This window comes from Trichosurus vulpecula, chromosome 3 (genome assembly GCF_011100635.1).
Source record: "Trichosurus vulpecula isolate mTriVul1 chromosome 3, mTriVul1.pri, whole genome shotgun sequence".
In the NCBI taxonomy this organism is placed as follows: domain Eukaryota; kingdom Metazoa; phylum Chordata; class Mammalia; order Diprotodontia; family Phalangeridae; genus Trichosurus; species Trichosurus vulpecula.
The window spans coordinates 409,446,178-409,465,124 of record NC_050575.1 but is presented as its reverse complement, the minus strand read 5'-3'; the positions used below and the strand labels follow the sequence as shown (position 1 = coordinate 409,465,124).

General features: G+C 43.3%; 1 pseudogene; it reads right to left on the bottom strand.

The window, feature by feature from the left end:
* The window catches only part of LOC118842778, a 47,070-nt pseudogene that overhangs the window by 14,398 nt on the left and 13,725 nt on the right, over positions 1-18,947 (bottom strand).

Here is an 18,947-nt window from a genome sequence, read left to right as displayed (position 1 = left end):
ATTGCTGATGTTGCTCAATCCTGTGGATGGACTACACTCACCTGGATTGGGGTTTCGCTGCTCGCAGGGGCCATTCTCTTTGAATTCAGGCTCCCTGTATAGGGAGCAAAGTAACCAAAGTGACTCCACTTTGTAAAGTTCCTCCATTTACCCCTCGACATTATCTACTTCAGGGACCTGCTCCCCCACCTGTAATGTCCCGACAGATGGAGCCACAGCCATAGCTCTCCCTTACAGATGTCTCAACTAATCATGGAGTGTCCCAATTCTAAGCCTTTCTGATAATTAGGAGATAGCCTGGAGCCATCTTCTTTACCTCTGCACAGAAAAGCCCATCTGCCCCACCTGTAACCTTACTCCCAGACTGCCTGCCTCGGTCTCATACTCTGGGTGATTGCTATTTGTTGTACCTTTTAACAAATTTTCTATTTTCCCTCCCGCTTTGGTGTCAGGATTTGATCCAGTACCTGCCTGGGCCAGTCCTTGGTCATCTGCAGACTGAGCTGCGGAGGAAGAAGGATCCCAGACAGGGAGAGCTCTTTCCCTTCTCCTCCTAGGCACTAGGCTACCCAAATGCGATTTACAGAGAACAGGACTCCAACCTGTAGAGGGAGGGAGGCAGCAAGGAGGGTCAGGCTTGGAAATGAGGAGGGTCTGAACAGGAAGAATACTTCCCTCCCTCTCTTACTCCTCTTCGGTCCCCCTCCCTTACCCATCTTCTACAGAGCCCCAAGAAGAGGGCAACTGGGGATCCCAGATGGGATGAGAGCAGTCAGTTTCAACGCCCAGGGTCAGAGGTCTATAGGGCGGGGTCCAGAAGGGAATGACCAGGCAAGTCTGAGACTGGGAGAGCAAACCCAGACTGGGATTCAGTCCTCTGCATGGGACCTGAGGGCTCTGAGAGGAGGTGGGGATAGGGAAGCAGGAGACCCAGGGTCTGGGAGGCAAGACAGTCTAACACAGCTCATGGCAGGGAGGTCAGGGTCCCTAGAGTGACAGATGCCTTCCAGGTGGACAGTCTGGAAAAGCCAGAAGACTGTATTCTGAGGTCTAACTGGGAGCCAGGGAGGACTCCTGGGTGCTCCTCGTAAAGCTTAGGCTCAAAATCCCTAAAGAGAAAGTGGAGACAGGGAGCCACCTGCCTGGGATATGAGGGAAGCAGCCCAACAGCTGTGGGTCCAGATAAGGGGCCAGGAAAGAGCTTTGCTTCCTGCATCCAAGGTGTGGTCCTCAGGTGTAGCCAGAATGGCCTTTGTTTTCTTTTAATGACTCAGCTTACCTCATTGAGCCTCTGGACACTGTGGCTTGCTCTTCCGGGGCAGGAAGCCCAAAGAGCATTCCAGGAAGCAGAGAACTTCCTGTGTGATGAGTCATGGGGCTGGCTGAGGGGAGGTGTTAATGTCTATGCTAGGGGGAGGAGCCAACTCAGGAACCAATCGGCCCTGGTCATTTGGGCGGAGCTTGATGATGTCAAAAACCCTATAAGAGGGGAGAGGACAGCTTGAAGATTCTCTTTTCCTTTTCCGGTTGGAGCCAGCGACAGTTACATCGTCAGTTACAGCGACCGTTACATCGTCAGTTACGTCAGTTACAGCCACAGACACAGCTGAAGCAGGAGCTGCCAGTAGCAGAGCTGACCTACGGGAGAAAGCTGAACAAAGACTTCAGGCCAGTGGGTAATCTTATTACCATAGAGGGGGAAACATGATTTTGCTTTAGGCAATCATGCTTCTCTGTAGCCTCCTGGTTACTCTTTCAAGGCGTACTTATTGGGCCTGGAAGCTTTTGATCAATATATCAAAATGGGGTTGCTGGTTCATGGGTTGGTTACTGTGGAGCCTAAATAAATGTTTTGATTCTTCTGCCTTCTACTTTGAGAGTTTCTTATATCCGGCGGTTCCGAACGTTTCAGACATGTTTATGATCCTCTTTGAGATTATAAACTCTGCCCTCCTGATACATCAGGGCAGGCAGAACTCCTGGATCCTCACAGGTTCCTGGGTGTGAAGCCAGGAGGTGGGGGCAGGGAGACAGGACACCTGCGTCTGATGGGGTGCTTGGGGGCCTGTGCTGGGACCCCAATTCCAAAATCCCATCTCTCCCTAGCCTCTACACACTGTTCCTGGCAGTTCCTCTGTGCCCCCAAGGACAGCATGCCCTAGCAAACACTTTTCTGTCTTCCTGACAGTGGTCAGCTGCACCTTTAGGATTCGATAGTCTGACCTGGCTGTGCACTGGACCACAGAGGTATTTCCTACTCACTGACCTCTCACAAGTCTCCTGAACTCCTCATTCTGTGTCTCCTAGACTCCTAGACTAGACACTCCTACGTCTACCTTGTCTAAGTGGACACTGATGGGAACAGCCTGGGCAGTCCTGACCCTTAGTGACGTTTCCAGCTTAACACCGCGCCCACCCCGGGCGCTTTTACCAGCAAATTCTGGTTCAAAGGCTTGTAGTAGATAATAAAGGTGCCTGTTCCTTTAAGAACTGACCACTCCCAAACTCGCCCAATCACCTAGTATCACACATGGCCCATTTTACGCCAGAACATCTGAATAAACACTTAATCTCCCCCTTAGGACCGCAGGCTCCCTAAGAACTCTGGCCCCCGGAAAGCGCAGACAATACACTTTGACCAAATGGACTCTTTCAGTTCTGCTTGAGTCCGTGACCTCATTGCCGATGACCGCGACTGGGACCTCCTGACCCTGTCCTTTCTGGCGCCCCACGTGGGTCACAGCGGGCGGTCTCCGGCCTTCGCCAGTCCAGAGTCTCCCCTGTAGCCGGGTGTCTCCCCTCCAGCCCCTCGGAAGGCTCTCGCGGACGTCAGGCGGCGCCTGCAGCGGGCGCGGGCAGCCTTCCCTCCGGACAGGGTTCGCCTCGTTGGAGAGCATGGGCCGGTCACCCTCTCCCTGGCTCGGGACGCTGGAGCAGGGAATGGACTCCAGGGGCTCCAAAGCTCCCGGGCCCCAGCACGGGCCACGCTCCCTGCGCAGCCTGAGATCCGCCCCGGGGGTGTCTCTGAAGCAGCCGGACCCAGCTCGGGCTTCGGGATCCCGTGAACTGGCGCCTGGTGTCCTTGGGCCCCGGGACCGTCTGGAGGAGCAGGAGCAAGGGCCCGTCGGGAGCTCCGGGATCACGCCGCGTCACCGCTCCGTCCCCCGTCCCGCGGGGAGGGGGCCCGGCAGAGGAGCCCTGGTCGGGCTTGGAGGGCTCTTTCCCAGGACCCCGAACTGCCGGACGATGGAGGCTGCTCCTAGTGCGAGTCCCTCCGGCACAGGGGACACGAGACTCGCCTGACCTGCTGGAGGATCCCCTTCTTCCAGGGCCACGAGTTTAGGCTCCAGAAGCTCCTACGCAGTTTGTGTCTCACCAACCCCTCAGCCCTCGCCTTCTCCTTTCTAGGGAAAGCATGGACCATACCTGAAAGCTAGCTACAGGATATCCCTGCCCCTTACCCACAGAAGACACCGCCTGGCTATTGGTCGGCTAAACCTCCACTTCCGGGGCCTTCACCACTGGCGACACTTCCGGACTCCATTTCCCAGCAGGCCCTGCACTTTCGAGATCTGCTGCTCAATGGTCTACTAGAACTCCAGGGCCAGACTCGGTTTCCCAGAATGCCTCGCTCCCCAGCCCTTCCCTTACAAGGGGCGGGACTTCCTAGCTCACCCCATCCCAAGCTCCTGATTCCACTATCCCCTGCCAAACCATTTCCTTCATGGGAAGCAGCTGATTTCACTGGAGGAACCATTTGGCTGCATGTTCTTTTTTCTCACCCAGGTTAAGGAGAAATTCGGCCATTACTCTGACTCTTTTGCCATTCTTTGCCAAGAATATTGACATGTAATCTTGATGATGCTCTCACTTTCAGGACCTTTTACAATCAGGCCCCATCTGAGCCGCTTAAGGGATAGTCCTTCCTTTGGGGGATGGGCTGCCCGGTGGTGAGGATTCTGGGGAAGAGGTGAAGCGGCAACGCCAGCACTTGTCAGGTTCGGAGGATTGCTTTCTAGCCATGTGATGTCTCACATCTTGTGAGGATTTTGCTGTGTGCTCCCTTGTATTTTTGGCACCCCCTCTGACCATTTTCATTAAACCCAGTATCTATCCCTTGAAACTAGTGAAGCATGGATTCTGGGACAATGTCCTCTGGTGCCTTCAGAAGGGAGCAGAGCACCTCATGCCTTGGGATGGATGTTGACAGCATGAGCTCATTCTTTCAAACCTGACAGACCATTCACCACTTGGCAAACGAGATAGCTTATGGTCTGGGAAATCCAGGAGTCTATGGATTCCCTAGTAAATGTGTTCCTGGAAAATGGCTTAGGCTTAGAATTTTACATTTTATGTTATATAAAAAGTAAAAAATCTTTCCTTATGAATCCGTTGTAGTCAGTCTTTTGTATGTACCTTATGGTTCTCTTCGATTCTTGTATGTCGAATCTTCTATTAGTGAGGATTTTTTTTTAACAAGTCTTGAAAGTCTGAGGCTCTGTCAAATGTCCATTTTTTTTCATTCATGATAATACTTAAATTTGAAGGGTATGATATTTTCGACTGGAGCCCCAGGTCTTTAGTTCTTCGACACATTGTGTTCTAAGACCTGTGGTCCTTTAATGACAAATTTTACTTTTTAAGGAGTTGTTTTCTTTAGCAATTGTTTTTTTCCATTTTGTCAATTGTATTTTTCAAGGAATTGATCAATTTTTCTTCTACCTCTCTTATTTGACTTTGAAAATCCTTCCTGAGCTCTTCCAAGAATGCTTTTTGGGCTTGAGACCAGTTCATATGCTATTTTCAGGTTTCAGATGCAGGTATAGTGTCAATGATTTCCTCTTCTGAATTTGTATTTTGATCTTTCTTGTCCCCATGGTAAGAATCTATGGTCTTTGCTTTGCTAAGTTGCTTTTTGCTCATTGTGATTGCCTTTTTCCTGGCTTTTAAATACCTGCATGTTTAGGGTCCATGATATAGACATATGGCCAGCTACTGGCCCTGTGGGGAGATAGCTTAGGAAATTTGGCTCTCCTTGGACACTTGAACAAGATCTTATTTTATTCTGGAATTTGACTTTTCACCAAGTAATGCCAACTACTTAAATTAAAAACTGGGGCTGTAATCAGTTCCTAACCCTGACTAAATTGTAAACTCTGGAATTCCTTAGTTCCAACTGGAGGTTTTCCACAGACCCCACTAGCAAGGTCTTCACTAGTTCCCAATTCAGAGGGTGTCTGCCCTTGGGAGCCCACGAAGGAGTCTACACCCTGTGGCCACAAAGTCCTGAGCTCTTTGGGCCTTAGTCATTGATCAACATGACCCTTGCCAGGCCTTATCTGCTCTGGCATCTCTTTTTCTCCTAATAAATGAACTTAACTGAAAAGAGACAGGAGCTTGGGATTCAAGCAGGGAAGCATTTACCAGACCCCCAACAGGGAGATGGCAGGCTGAACATCAAAAGTTTCAAGCCAATACCAAAGGACCTGGATCACCCTCCTCCAAAGCTCATGAAGAAGCTCCTCATCATGATGAATCCCACTTCTGACACCAAAAATGTCAACTGGGCAAAGCCCACCCCTCAAAATGCATAAGAGAACAAGATGAATTGAAAGTAGAAAAGTTTTATTAGGAGGAAAATAAGACACTAAAGCCAAGGCACCCCAGTACAAAGTACAAAGAAGCTGATTGTGGCAGAATGCATAATTGAGGTGCCTGTCCACTGACCAGAGAGAATGGAGGCATAGTTCAAGTGCAAAACCTGAAGCATGTATTGGGTGAGTATAGGACATGCATGTGCTCAGAGAACAGAAGAACCTAGTCTGTCTGCTCCCCAGATTGGGGGCTCATGGAGTGCTTACTGTGGTTTTACAACAAAGAGAGGCAGGAGGATAGGGTGAATGCAGAGTAGCCAGGACCAGGATGTCTGTGCAAGCACGGTCCATTTGGGGCCTGTATGGACCAATTTCAGCTGACCATGTGGTTGCTGGCACAGAGGAGGTGTTCTGGGTTCACACACTGGACACAACAAAGGATCACTAGCATGTCAAGCTTGAGCAACACTCCTTCCACCTCCTGATTGGCTGATTTTGATTCCCAGGTTATTTCTAACTCACCTGGATAATGAGGGAGCTCAAGCACATCATGTTGATTAGTAAACTCATTATCATTCCATTTCCAATGAGGCCAGGAGAGGCAGGAATATTTTATGCTTGAAAACCATAAAGGGAAAGTTTGGGGAGCAGTGAGCATGAAGAGTATACAGTCATTCCTAGGAACAGGTGGGGCACAGAAGGAGGATGTTTTGCAGGAATGATTGACCACTAGGCTGCTTTTGGCCACAGCTCAACAAGGTCAACTAGAGAACACCAGCAAAGGCACCTGGAAGTGAGCAAGACTGGCTCACTGCAGGCTCCTGATTGGTACCTTTAGCAAACTGGCTTACTTTGTGTCCAGTGCACCTGTCTGTTTCTGGTTAACTCATAGAAAACTGCCATATTCATCTCAGGGGCACTTTCACAACTGTAAATCCAAAGTTGATGGGATTGAGATTGTCCTAAACTGAATTATAATGGGACAATGTTCAAAGTCTCATGTGTTTTTCCATTAGGATAATTATGTTTGACCTTGTAAAAGTAGTGTGGGGATTAAAACTGTCCAACTACAATCAAAGAGACTGAGGCATAGGGCTGAGCCAATAGCACCTTATTAAGGAGTCCATGGTCCCCTCTAGTGAAGTGGATCTCAGATATTTCTCATGATCTGAGATGGCCCCTTCTTCTAGTACCTTGTTTTGTAGGGTTTCCTACCCAAATATGGGAAAGAGGCATGGAAAAATACAGGATCTCATTGGTTGATAGACATTGTTTAAGGGCCAAAAATGACATATTAGCGGACGGGAGGGTGGGGGTTTCACAGGTTGGGTGAAGCATGTGGCATCTCCCCTGACTAAGTAGTCGTAAGATGATCACCTGAACAGGTTGGATAAGAGAGAATGATCCAGAAGTACAAAAATAATTTGGGGGACTTTCCAAAGCATCAAGCAATTCCACCAATGTTGGTTTTTGACATGGATTTTGAGTCAAACAGGATGGAGATATCTTTGTCAATATTCTTGTGGTTGTCCAAGTGAGCCTCAGAACTTGGTAAAGAAGTAGTGAACGTTACATTAAAGTTTGAGGCTCACTGTAAGAACTAAGCTATCCCTATATGATTTATGAAGAATATCAAATTGATTAATACTGACTGGAATAGAGCTGGGGTCCAAATGGATGATTTCTCACAGTAAGTCAAATCTTAATGCAAAATATATATAAAATTTGATAGGAATGTGATGTTTAGAAATTGTAAGGATAAGGAATGAAAGTATGATTGGATGTGGTACAGCTGGACTACCTTCCTTTGCATTTCTTTTCATTAATTCCCTTGATATTCTAGACCTTTTGTTCTTCCAGATGAATTTTGTTATTGTTTTTTCCAGCTCTACGAAATAAGTTTTTGGTAGTTTGGTATGGCACTGATTATGTAATTTAATTTAGGTAGAATTGTCATTTTTGGTACATTAGCTAGGCCTATCCAGGAGCAACTGATGTTTTCCCAGTTATTTATATCTGACTTTCTTTCTGTAAATAGTGTTTTGTAATTGTGTTCATATAGTTCCTGGGTTTGTTTTGGCAGGTAGATTCCCAATTATTTTATACTGTTTATAGTAACTTCAAATGGAATTTCTCTTCCTACCTCTTGCTGTTAGGTTTTGTTAGTTATATCTAGAAATGCCAATATTTTATGTCAGTTTCTTGTATATCCTGAATCTTTGCTAAAGTTCTTTATTATTTCTTTCTGTCTGATTGCAGTATTTTCTCCTTGACTTGATAATTCTGGATTTGGTTACAATATTCCATAGCGTTTTCAATTTTGGATCTCTTTCAGGAGGGGATTCCTGGATTCTTTCAATGACTATTTCACCCTCTTGTTCACGTATTGGCAGGAGTAAGATTCTAATTATCAAGGAGAAATTATTGTGACATTCCAAAATTTGGGTGAAGAACCTACATAGTTTTGTAAAAATGATAGAATAGTTCAAGTGATTATTTTCCTTGTGAAACAACACGTCTTGTGAAAACTGACCCTCCTTCCAAAATTGTTGTTATGTTTGTCCTTCTTTCTTGAAGAGGCCCATGACATCAGGGAAATGATGACATGACTTGGACTTGACTTTGATTTAAGTGAGGGAGGGCTGTGCAAGGTCACCAGCCTCACTTTCTCCTGCAGAGCCGTCTGGATCCAATGACCTGATATTCATCAGGATGACTGGAGGTAACCCAGGATGCAATGAGAGACCCTGGCCCTTCTAGGCTGAGGCCTTTTCATGTACTCACTTAGAGTGAGGTAATGCTCATTCAGTGAATAGGCCTCTTTAAAAAGTGAGTCAAGGGATGGCCCCTTAAAGTAGAAAAAAAAAGAAAATTCTCAGGGTTGCTGTTCCAAACAAGAACAGTTACCATTAACATTCACTGTAAGCTAGAAGGGTCCAAAATATAGCCATTAAGTGGAGCTTGGGCTAGGACCTATTGTGGTCCAATCTATGAGCTTCAGAAAGAACTAGATTTAAGGTTTTGAGTACCTGCTTTCAGCTCACTCACCTGGATAATGGCTCCTCAGGCCTTCTTGCTCCACCATCCGTGGTGCTTCCCTTTGCTCAAAGTAAGAGATCACATCTTCTCTGGGAACGGGAAGACCTGGGCGTGAGGAATCAGTTAGGGATGAGGATTTAGAAAAAAATTGTAATTTAATTCTCTTTAGGGAAAAGAGTGTGGATAAATAGCTGCTCCATTTTGAGATTCACTTCAGGTAGGAGGTCACACGTAGAAGTCTGTACTGATACATTAGTGCTTTTGATGCAAATAACCTGAAATAGAATGTGGTGTACAACTTGTTCTGAGAAATAGCCAAACCCTCTGGCCCCCATCTTGTTATATTCCTTCCTGGCAGAATTTCCTAACCCCAAAACTACAGAAAAGGGTAATTGTGCCAGATCAGCCTCAAACGCAAGCAGCAGGGACCTTGGCAAATCAATTTTTGCATTGAACTTGAATTAGCATAACTACCAACCAAGACTCTAGAGGGCCAAGGATGATGAAACATGCTGCCTACCACCTAGAGGTTAAGGATTTAGGTAGAGAATGAGAAATATTTCTTAGGACACGGCACTGTGGATTTTTTTTAGATCAACTATACATTGTGTGTAATAAGTTTTGTTTTTCTTGTGTTCTCAATGTGGAGGAGAGAACAGGTGGGAGGATGAGGTGGATCGTGGCTGATAGAACTGGGAGTATTCATATGTGTATGTATGTGTGTTATACGCACATTGGAACTCTGATCAATACAACAATGAGTTCCTGAGGACTCATGATGACATGTTGACTACCTGTGATAGAGAGTTGAGACTCAAAATACCAGCTGATATAATTTTCTTTAGCTATAATCATTGAGAAATTTTAGTTAACCTGACTACATATATTCTTGTAATAAGGGATAATTTTTCTTGCTTTCTCAATAGGGGATAGGGCCTAGAAGAAAGGGAAGGGAGAGAAGGCTAATTTCTGATGTGAAAAAAATTGAATTTAAAAAATGAAGTAAAAAACATTTCCCACCAAATATTCCTAACTACATAAGTAAAAAATAAGACAGTAATAATGATGCCTATCTTCCAGCACTGGTTGTGAGAGTCAAGTGAGATACTGTTAATGTGCTTAACTCAGTGCCTAGCACTTGGTAGGTAGTTGATAATAAATGCTGGCTTTCTTCCTTCAGCCAGTCTTGAAATCAGACTGACGACTCCCTTAATGGCTGTCAAAGGTAGCCCACTCCCCATTTGCAAAAGGGCCACCATCTCCTGGAGTTCTGTCCTTCCTCTGTCACATGGTTAGGCCAGTGATTTTTGTTTGTTTTCCCCCAAAAGATGACAAAGCTGTCCAAAGGACTGGACTTACATAGTGGGCAAAGACTCCATGTGCCTCCCTTCGAGCAGTATTCTGAGAGTCTCTGGACAAATTAGTGTGGCCGCCTGGCAACCTAAAGGCATAAAACTCTACCCGTGTGAAATCAGGGTCTTTCAGATATAACAGGTTTCCCCTAATGGCACATTGCCACATCTTGCTCTGCTGACCAGATGGGCTCCCACATGGAGGTGAGGGCAGCCTTGTCTACTCAAGCTAAAGTACTCTAACATCCTTATTGAATGTCCTTTTTATGCTAAATTTAAACGGAGTTCCTTTTGCTTGTTGAATGACCTAGGAGTGTCTGATTTTTACTTAACATCTAACACTTTTCACACAAATAAAGTCAGATCTGAATAAATGGAAAAACATCAGTTGCTTGTGGTTAGGCCGAACTAATAAAATAAAAATGACAGTGCCATACTCAGTGCCATACCAACCAACTGCCAAAAAATTATTTTATAGAGCTGGGTAAAATAATCATAAAATTCATCTGGAAGAACAAAAGGTCCAGAATATCAAGCGAATTAATGAAACAAAGGTGGCTAGCCATACCAGATATTAAACTGTGTTATAAAGCAGCAGTCATCAAAACTACTTGAAACTGGGTAAGCAATAGAGAGGTAGATCAATGGAATAGGTTAGGGACACAATATGCAGTAGTCAACGACTATAGCAATCTACTCTTTGATAAACCCAAAGAGTCCAGCTTCTGGGTTAAGAATTCACTATTCCATAAAAACTGCTGGGAAAACTGGGAAATACTATGGCACAAACTGGGCATAGACCAATATCTTATACCATATACCAAAGTAAAGTCAAAATGGGTTCACAGTTTAGGAATAAAGGCTGATACTTTAAGCAATTTGGGAGAGCAAGGAATACTTTACCTCTCAGATTTATGGATAAGGGAAGAATTCCTGACCAAACAAGAGATAGAGAGCATTACAAAATGCAAAATGGATAATTTTGTTTATGTTAAACTGAAAAGTTTTTGTACAAACAAAGCTAATGCAACAAAGATTATGAGGGAAGCAAAAAATTGGGAAAGAATCTTTACAACCAGTGTCTCTGATAAAGGCCTCATATCTAAAACACACAGAGAACTGAGTCAAATTTATAGGAATACAAGTCATTCCCCAATAGAGAAATGGTCAAAGATACGAACAGGCAGTTTTCAGAGGAAGACATTAAAGATATCTATAGTCATATGAAAAAGTGCTCTAAATCACTATTGATTATAGAAATGCAAATCAAAACAACTCTTAGGTACCACATCTCTCCTGTCAGATTGGCTAACATGACAAAACAGGAAAGTGATAAATGCTGGAGAGGATGTGGGAAAATTGAAACATTGTTACATTGTTGGTGGAGTTGTGAACAGATCCATCCATTCTGGAGAGCAATTTGGAACTATGCCCAAAGGGTTGTAAAAATGTTCATACCCTTTGACCCAGCAATACCACTTCTAAGGCTGTATCCCAAAGAGATCACACAAGTGGGAAATGGACCAATATGTACAAAAATATTCGTAGCAGCTCTTTTTGTGGTGGAAAAAAATTGGAAATTGGGGGGATGCCCATCAATTATGGAATGGGTAAAGAAACTGTGATATGTGAATGTAATGGAATGCTATTGTGCTGTAAAAAATGAGGAGTAGACAGACTTCAGAATAACCTGGAAAGATTTATATGAACCATTGCTGAGTGAGGGGAGCAGAACATTATATATGATTAGAGATGGACTAATTTAGATAGACTTGGCTCTTCTCATCAATGCAAGGTTCAAAGGCAGTTCCAATAGACTCATGATGGAAAACGCTATGCACATCCATAGAAAGAATTACGGAGTCTGAATGAATGCAGATTGAGGCAAACTATTTGGTCTCTCTTTTTTTTCCCCTTCGTTTTTGGTTTTGTTTATTCTTTCTCATGATTCATTCCATTGGTTTTGATTCTTTTTTACAACTTGACTATTATATAAATAAGTTCAATGCAAAGGTATATGTAGAACCTATGTTGGATTATATGTGATCTTGGTGGGGGAGGGGGGAGGAGAGGGAGAGAAAATATGAAACTCAAAAAACCTGTGGAACTGATTGTTGTAAACTATTTAATATATACATACATATATATATTTATATATGAAAATAACAAACATATAAGATCTTGAACATTTAGTATTAGACTGTGAGGCAAGAGGTCCCACCACTGCATCCGTGAATATCTGGTTCAGCAGGATATGGTTTACGTTGTTTACAGGTTTGGATTGGGTTGGGGTTGGATATGAGAGGAGAAATGATCTCTACTGAGATCTACTGAGAGATGAGAAAAATCTCTACTGGAATATGTATTAGTATTGCTAAGAATCATTTTGGACAGATATTACCTAAATCAAGATTACCAGCTCAAGGAACACAAGTATTGGCTGGAGTGAGAGATTCTAATTATCAAAGAGAAATTATTGTGACATTCCAGAATTTGGGTAAAGAACCCATACCTTTTTGTAAAAATGATAGAATAGTTTAATTGATTATTATTCCTTGTGAAACAATACCCCATGTGAAAACTGACGCTCCTTCTGAAATAACTAGCAGACAAATGGAAGAGTTTCATTCTACTGACAAAATAAAGTTGGGAGCTAAAGTATAGGTAAAACAGAAGCTGGACGGTGTTACAAAGGCTGCAGAAATTGTAGCACACTGGAAAGACATTACTGTAACTGTTATTTATTTGGGAGAAGATGATTTCCAAATTGTACCCTTGGCTCACATATTCTACCATGAATGAGGCTATGATTGTCTCCTTGTTTCTTTTTTGGATTTTTATCTGTTAAATTTGTTTGCTAGATTTTTGTCCTGCAGCCTTAGTACCCTCCACCTGCAGATGCCTGATCGCTAGTGTCACACTCTGGTGTTTCCAGATGTCATGCCCTGATGTCACCCCTGGATCTGACAACTGTGTTGTGTCACCCCTGGACCTGTCCATGACCATGATGTCTCATCCCTGCATGTGGCGTCAACTGAGTTCCAGATGCCAGCTTGCTAAAGACCTGATCTCTTGATAGGAATCTTTACCTCTTTGGGCAGGGACAGCTCTACGTCCAATTTCAGCAGGAAGAAGCTTTGGAGGACAAGACCTTCACCCCTTGCCCCAAAATTTTGAGCCCCATTCATTGGAGAGGGTAATGATGATATTATTTTATATTCTGGTCTTGTGTTATCCTTGTTATATTGTTGTAAAGCTCTGTTATCCCAAAACTCCTATTGACCTATATAATGGATAAGAAAGATCTTGAGAACACTGTTACATTATTGGTGGAGTTGTGAACTGATCCAGCTATTCTGGAGATCAATTTGGAACTATGCCTAAAGGGCTATAAAATGTGCATACCCTTTGACCCAGCAATTCCACTGCTAGGGCTGTGGATCCCAAGGAGATCATACAAGTGGGAAATGGGCCTGTATGTACAAAAATATTTATAGCACCTCTTTTTGTGGTGGCAAAGAATTGGAAGTCAAAGGGATGCCCATCAATTGGGGAATGGCTAAACAAATTGTGGTACATGAATGTAATGGAATACTACTGTGTTATAAGAAATGAGGAGCAGACAGACTTCGTATTAACCTGGAAGGACTTACATGATCTGATACTGAGTGAGGGAGCAGAACCAGGAGAACATTATACACAATTACAGACACATGGTATCTGTGATGACTTTGATAGACTTGGCTCTTCTCAACAATACAAAGTTCAAAGACAGTTCCAAAAGGCTCATGATGGAAAAAGCTATCCACACCCAGAGAAAGAATCACAGAGTTTCAATGCAGATTAAGGCAAACTATTTGCTCTCTTCCCCTATCCCACCACCCTCTTTTTTTTTTTTGGTTTTCTTCTTTCTCATGTTTCATTCCATTGGTTATAATTCTTCACAACAAGACTATTGTATAAATAAACTTAATGTGAAGGTATATGTAGAACCTATGCCAACTTGTGGGGGAAAAGGGAAGGAGAGGGAGAGGGAGAAAATTTGGAACTCAAAAACTTGTGGAACTGAGTGTTGTAAACTAAAAATAAAAATTTCAAAAACAAGAAAGATCTTGGGACTGCATGTAATGGATATTTAAATTTGAAGATCTTTCCCACTGCTTAGTAGGCCCATGTGACCTGCTTATGTCACAGGAAGCCTAAGTCACATGTGGTGGGAGGAGCTTGCTGAAGAAGAGGAACTGGAAGGGTGGAGTAGGAAATTCTCAGAGCAGTTAGAGCTGAGGGAGAGAGCAGATGTGTGCTGGCTGTGCTGTGAGTGATTGTTGGTGACAAGGCCCCAGCAGGGGGTGGGAAGGCTATGGGATGGCTTGGCTCCCTTCTGTGATGTCGTATTTTAGATTCTTTGGCGTTATTATAAAGTGAACTTACTGGTTCTGGAATCTGCTTGCTGTTTGGATGAGTCGGAATCATTAGTTTTGGGATCTGGTCTTTTGGTGTCTGAATAAATGGTTTACTTCTAAATTGTATACAGAGAGTCTCTTATATTTTTCAATACAGAACTACATAGGCATAGTGACAGTTATTGTCTATATTGTGATTATTGCCTTGCTCATACAACTTTTAAATCCATTGGGTCCTGATGCTCATTTATGGCCTGTTCAATTTGTTTTTCTAAAATATGCCTATTTAAATATTCTATTTCCTTTTCTGCTAATCTAGGCAACTTCTGTTTTGATAAATATTTTTCCATTTACTTTACATTGTTGAAATTATTGGCATATAATTGGGAAAAATAACCAATTGTTCATTTTTCCATAAAGCCAATGCTAGTTTTATTTATTAATTCAATGTTTGAATCGCAAAATATAACAGACTCTTCTGCAGGCATTCCCAATCACGATGGTCAGGCACATAACCCTTCTGGGGTTCATGCAATAAGAACATCACACACTGACTGCTTCTGACTACGTGCAACATATGCTTTCCATTTTTTCCAAACTTGCAGGAAGGTTGGACATTCATGTGCAAATGATGACAGGCATGCACAGACCCTCACTGGCTGGCTTCCACTATACCAGACTAGTCTTCTCATTCCTGGGTTACCTTGTAATCACATCTCATCAAAGCTGTAATTACCAGATCAGGATGTTATTACTTGGGTTGGCATTCTAGCAGCAGAGATCACAGGCTCTTTGGACCCATGAATGCTATGCATGCACAGTAGAGGCTGCAATGAAACCATTCTGTACCCCCCACAATTTTTCTACAAAAACCAACCTTAAAAGTGCTCCTCATTATAATGCTAAGGCTGTTTTCTGATCTGAACCTTTATTATTCACCTCCCTGTCAGCTTCTTAAAGGAACTGTTTGGCAACACAGATTAGTCATTCAGTAGTTTCAATGAAAGCGTACTAGGTTTTCCATTAATAGAAAAAAGAAAGTAACGCATGAAGAAATCCTATCCTTACAAAGGAGGTTTTAAATATAAACATCATTAAAAAAAATCTGTGCAATTGACCTTCAAGCATATTTATCATTTAATACGTTACTTGTCATGAACAATTAGAAAAATAAATTTTTAAAAGAGTAACCGTCAATTCATTTTATTGACTGGTTAGGGTACTAAAAAAATGAATTTCCATCATTTGAGATTGTCTTGGATCATTGCACTGCTGAGATAAGTTAATTCATTCATAGTTCTTCATCGAACAACAGAGCTGTTGCTACGTACAATGTTCTTCTGGTTCTGTTTACTTCACTATGCATCAGTTGAGGTAAGTTTCTCCAGGAGATATCATCCTGTTTGTCATTTCTATAGCACAATATTCCATTACAGTCATATGCTACAGCTTGTTTAGCCATTCCCCAACTGATGAGCATGCCCTCAATTTCTAATTCTTTTCTCCACAAAAAGAGGCGCTATACATATTTTTGTGCAAATAGGTCCTTGTGCATTTTTTCGGGGAAGTCTTTGGTATATAGACCTAGCAGTGGTATAGTTGAATCAAGCAGTATGCAGAGTGTTATAGCCCTTTCATCAAAGTTCCAAATTGCTCTCCAGAATGGTGGGATCAGTTCACAACTCTACCAATGGTGCACTGGTGTCCCAGTTTTCCCACATCCTTTCCAATATCCATCATTTTCCTTTTTTGTGATATTAGCCATTCTGATCAGTGTGAGGTAGTACTTCAGGGTTGTTTTCATTTGCATTTTTCTGATCAATACAGACTTAGAGAATTAATTCATATGACTATAGTTGTTAGCTATTTTTATCACTATGATTTTGACTTAGACGATTTCCCCCCAATTTTGTTCTCCTTCTCAGACTGTGATTATCCTCACTTCTTATATTCCCCCATTTCTCTATTGAACTAAATGTATTTCCATTGCAAAACAGTCTCTTTTCAAGTAGACCAACTAAGAGTGAGGTTCATTTTCTGTTGCTTCTTCTCCAATTCTCTCCCTGTTTGCATACTATGCTGGGAGCTCCCTGACAGCACAGACTTTCTTTTGCCTTTCTTTGTACCCTCAGAGCTTAGCACAGTACCTAAAACATAAAGCGCTTGATCAGTCTTTACTGATTGCCTGACTGGGCCCAGAGCTGACAGCAGGCCCCAGCCTCTAACTCAATCCCTGCATTCTGGTCTCTTTCCTACTTGTCAAATTCCTGTTCTCACTTCCATGATAGTTCTCTCTTTCTTGCACCCACTCATCTCCAAGTAGTCACTTTTGTTAGGATCTAACCCTGGTGGAACCTGACCAGACCCAACACTGAAGCTACAGAGGGTTCTTTGTAAGCTCCTGAAAGGTCAAACCTCTACCTCCCAGCTTCATAAAAGGAGGTCGTCATTACCTACGTGAACCTGGTCAATGATTCTCAAAGAATGGGACAGAGACTGAGCCATAGAGATCGGGAAAGGACTTGGGCTGATGATTCAGGCAAAGTTTAGTTTTGGATTACTTCCAAGTAAGGCAGCAGCTTTCACTCCTACTCATGTGCTGCTGGATGACTGAGAAAATCATGAAACAAGGCCACCTGGATCCACTACAAAATAGGATACACAATTTCAGCTGGACCCTCACTGTCACATTGATTTCTCCCTAACTAACTCCCCATGCCACTTACCACAGCAGCTTTTCCAAATCTTTGTCTTCACCCTCAACCCTCCATTATGGCTTGTCATCTTCCTCCCACCCCACCCATCCACATCTTTATGCTTAAGAACTTGCCCTCCTATTTCACTGAAAAAACTGGATATACACCAAAAGCTATCTAATTCTCCTTATCTCACTTTAATCAGATGCTTTCTTTTCCTTTTTGGGCTCACTATCAGATAAAATGGACATCCTTGTGCTTGCTAAAGCAAATTATTTTGTGTATAAATAATCCCATTCCATCCCTCATCTACCTTTGCACATTCTTCCCTTAGAATCTGCATTCTTTCACTAATTTTCACTTTCTCCCACACTAAGGACTTTCTTGTTGTCACAAATAAAACTATTTCACCGAAAACACAATCAATGAACCATGCAGCCCTATGAGATATTGTCCAATATCTTTCCTCCATTTCAGAGCCAATTAGCTTGACACTGCCATATACAACTGGTGTCTCCAACTCCCTTCCTTTGCCTTCTTGGCTCCCAACTTTCTTCTACTGAAACGTATACCTTTAAAATTAGCAAAAACACTGAAGTTGCTAAATTCGATGGCCATTCCTTGATGCCTGTTCTTTTTGACTTTTCTGCAGGCTTTGGCATTGTCAGTTACCCCTTTTTCTTGATACTCTCCTCTCAGAGCTTTACTGATACTGCTCTCTCCAGGTCCCTGTTTTATGATAGGCAAAATGAAACCCATTCTTTTTCCCCCAACACTTCCATCTGCCTCTATTCCTAATGTTAGCTGAGACATCCTCAACAATCCAGGCTCAGAGATGAAGTGTTGTGCAGTCCTCATCAATTCTTCCACATTCACACTCCTGACCCCATATTCACTCTGGAGCAAAGTCCTGGGATTCCACTTGGGTGACATCTCTCCCACATATCCCCTTCTCTCCCAGCACTGTCACTGTCTTGGTTCAGGCCCCAGTCACCTCACACCTGAGGAATTTAAGAGACTGCTGGTTGTTCTGGCTGCCTCATCTCCCCCTAGTGCAGTCAATCTTCAGCCCTGCTGTCAAGTTCATGTTCCTAAAGCTCTCACCTGACCATGTCACCACCTACTCCACAGCCTCCTGTGACTCCCCAGCAAAAGGATCCAATGCAAAATCCTCCCTTGGGTTGCTAAAGCACTTCATCACCTCCCCATCTCGTACTCTCCCAGTCTTTTGTCACCATGTTCTCCACACACACTGCCCCTCCCCCCCCACCCCCGCATCCCATATATACTATAATCCAGTGGTATGGACCTCTGTTCTGTGAACAGGACACTCCCCCTCCTGACTCCCTGGGTTTTTTCCCCCTATCCCTTTTGCCTAGAATGCTCATCCTGGCTTCCCTGAGGCCCCAGCTAGAGCCCACCTTCCAAAATAAGCCTTTCCCAGTCTTCCCCACTTGAGGGCCTTCCCTCTCTTGCCCAGCTCCAATTTAACCTGTCCATACTGACTTTCTACACAGTTGTTGGACTGTTCACCAGTCTGTGAAATCCAGGAGTACCAAGGATATCCCTGGCATCGCTTTATGACCCTAGTGCATAGCAAAAGGCTTGGCATGCAGCAAGAGGTTAATAAATGTTTGTGGGTTTGAAGAAAGTCCAAGAAAGTGCTCATCTTGAAGCACCTAACCCCTTTTGGCACTTTCAAGATATTTCCTCCCCGCAAATACCAAATAGCAACTTCCTATAGCATGATAAATTTATCCCTGGAAGGGGAGCTCAAAGGCCATGGAGTCTAACCTCCTGGTGAAACTGAGGCTCCATAGTTTAGTGATTGGCCCAGGAAGCCACTGCTAAGAATAAACCTCA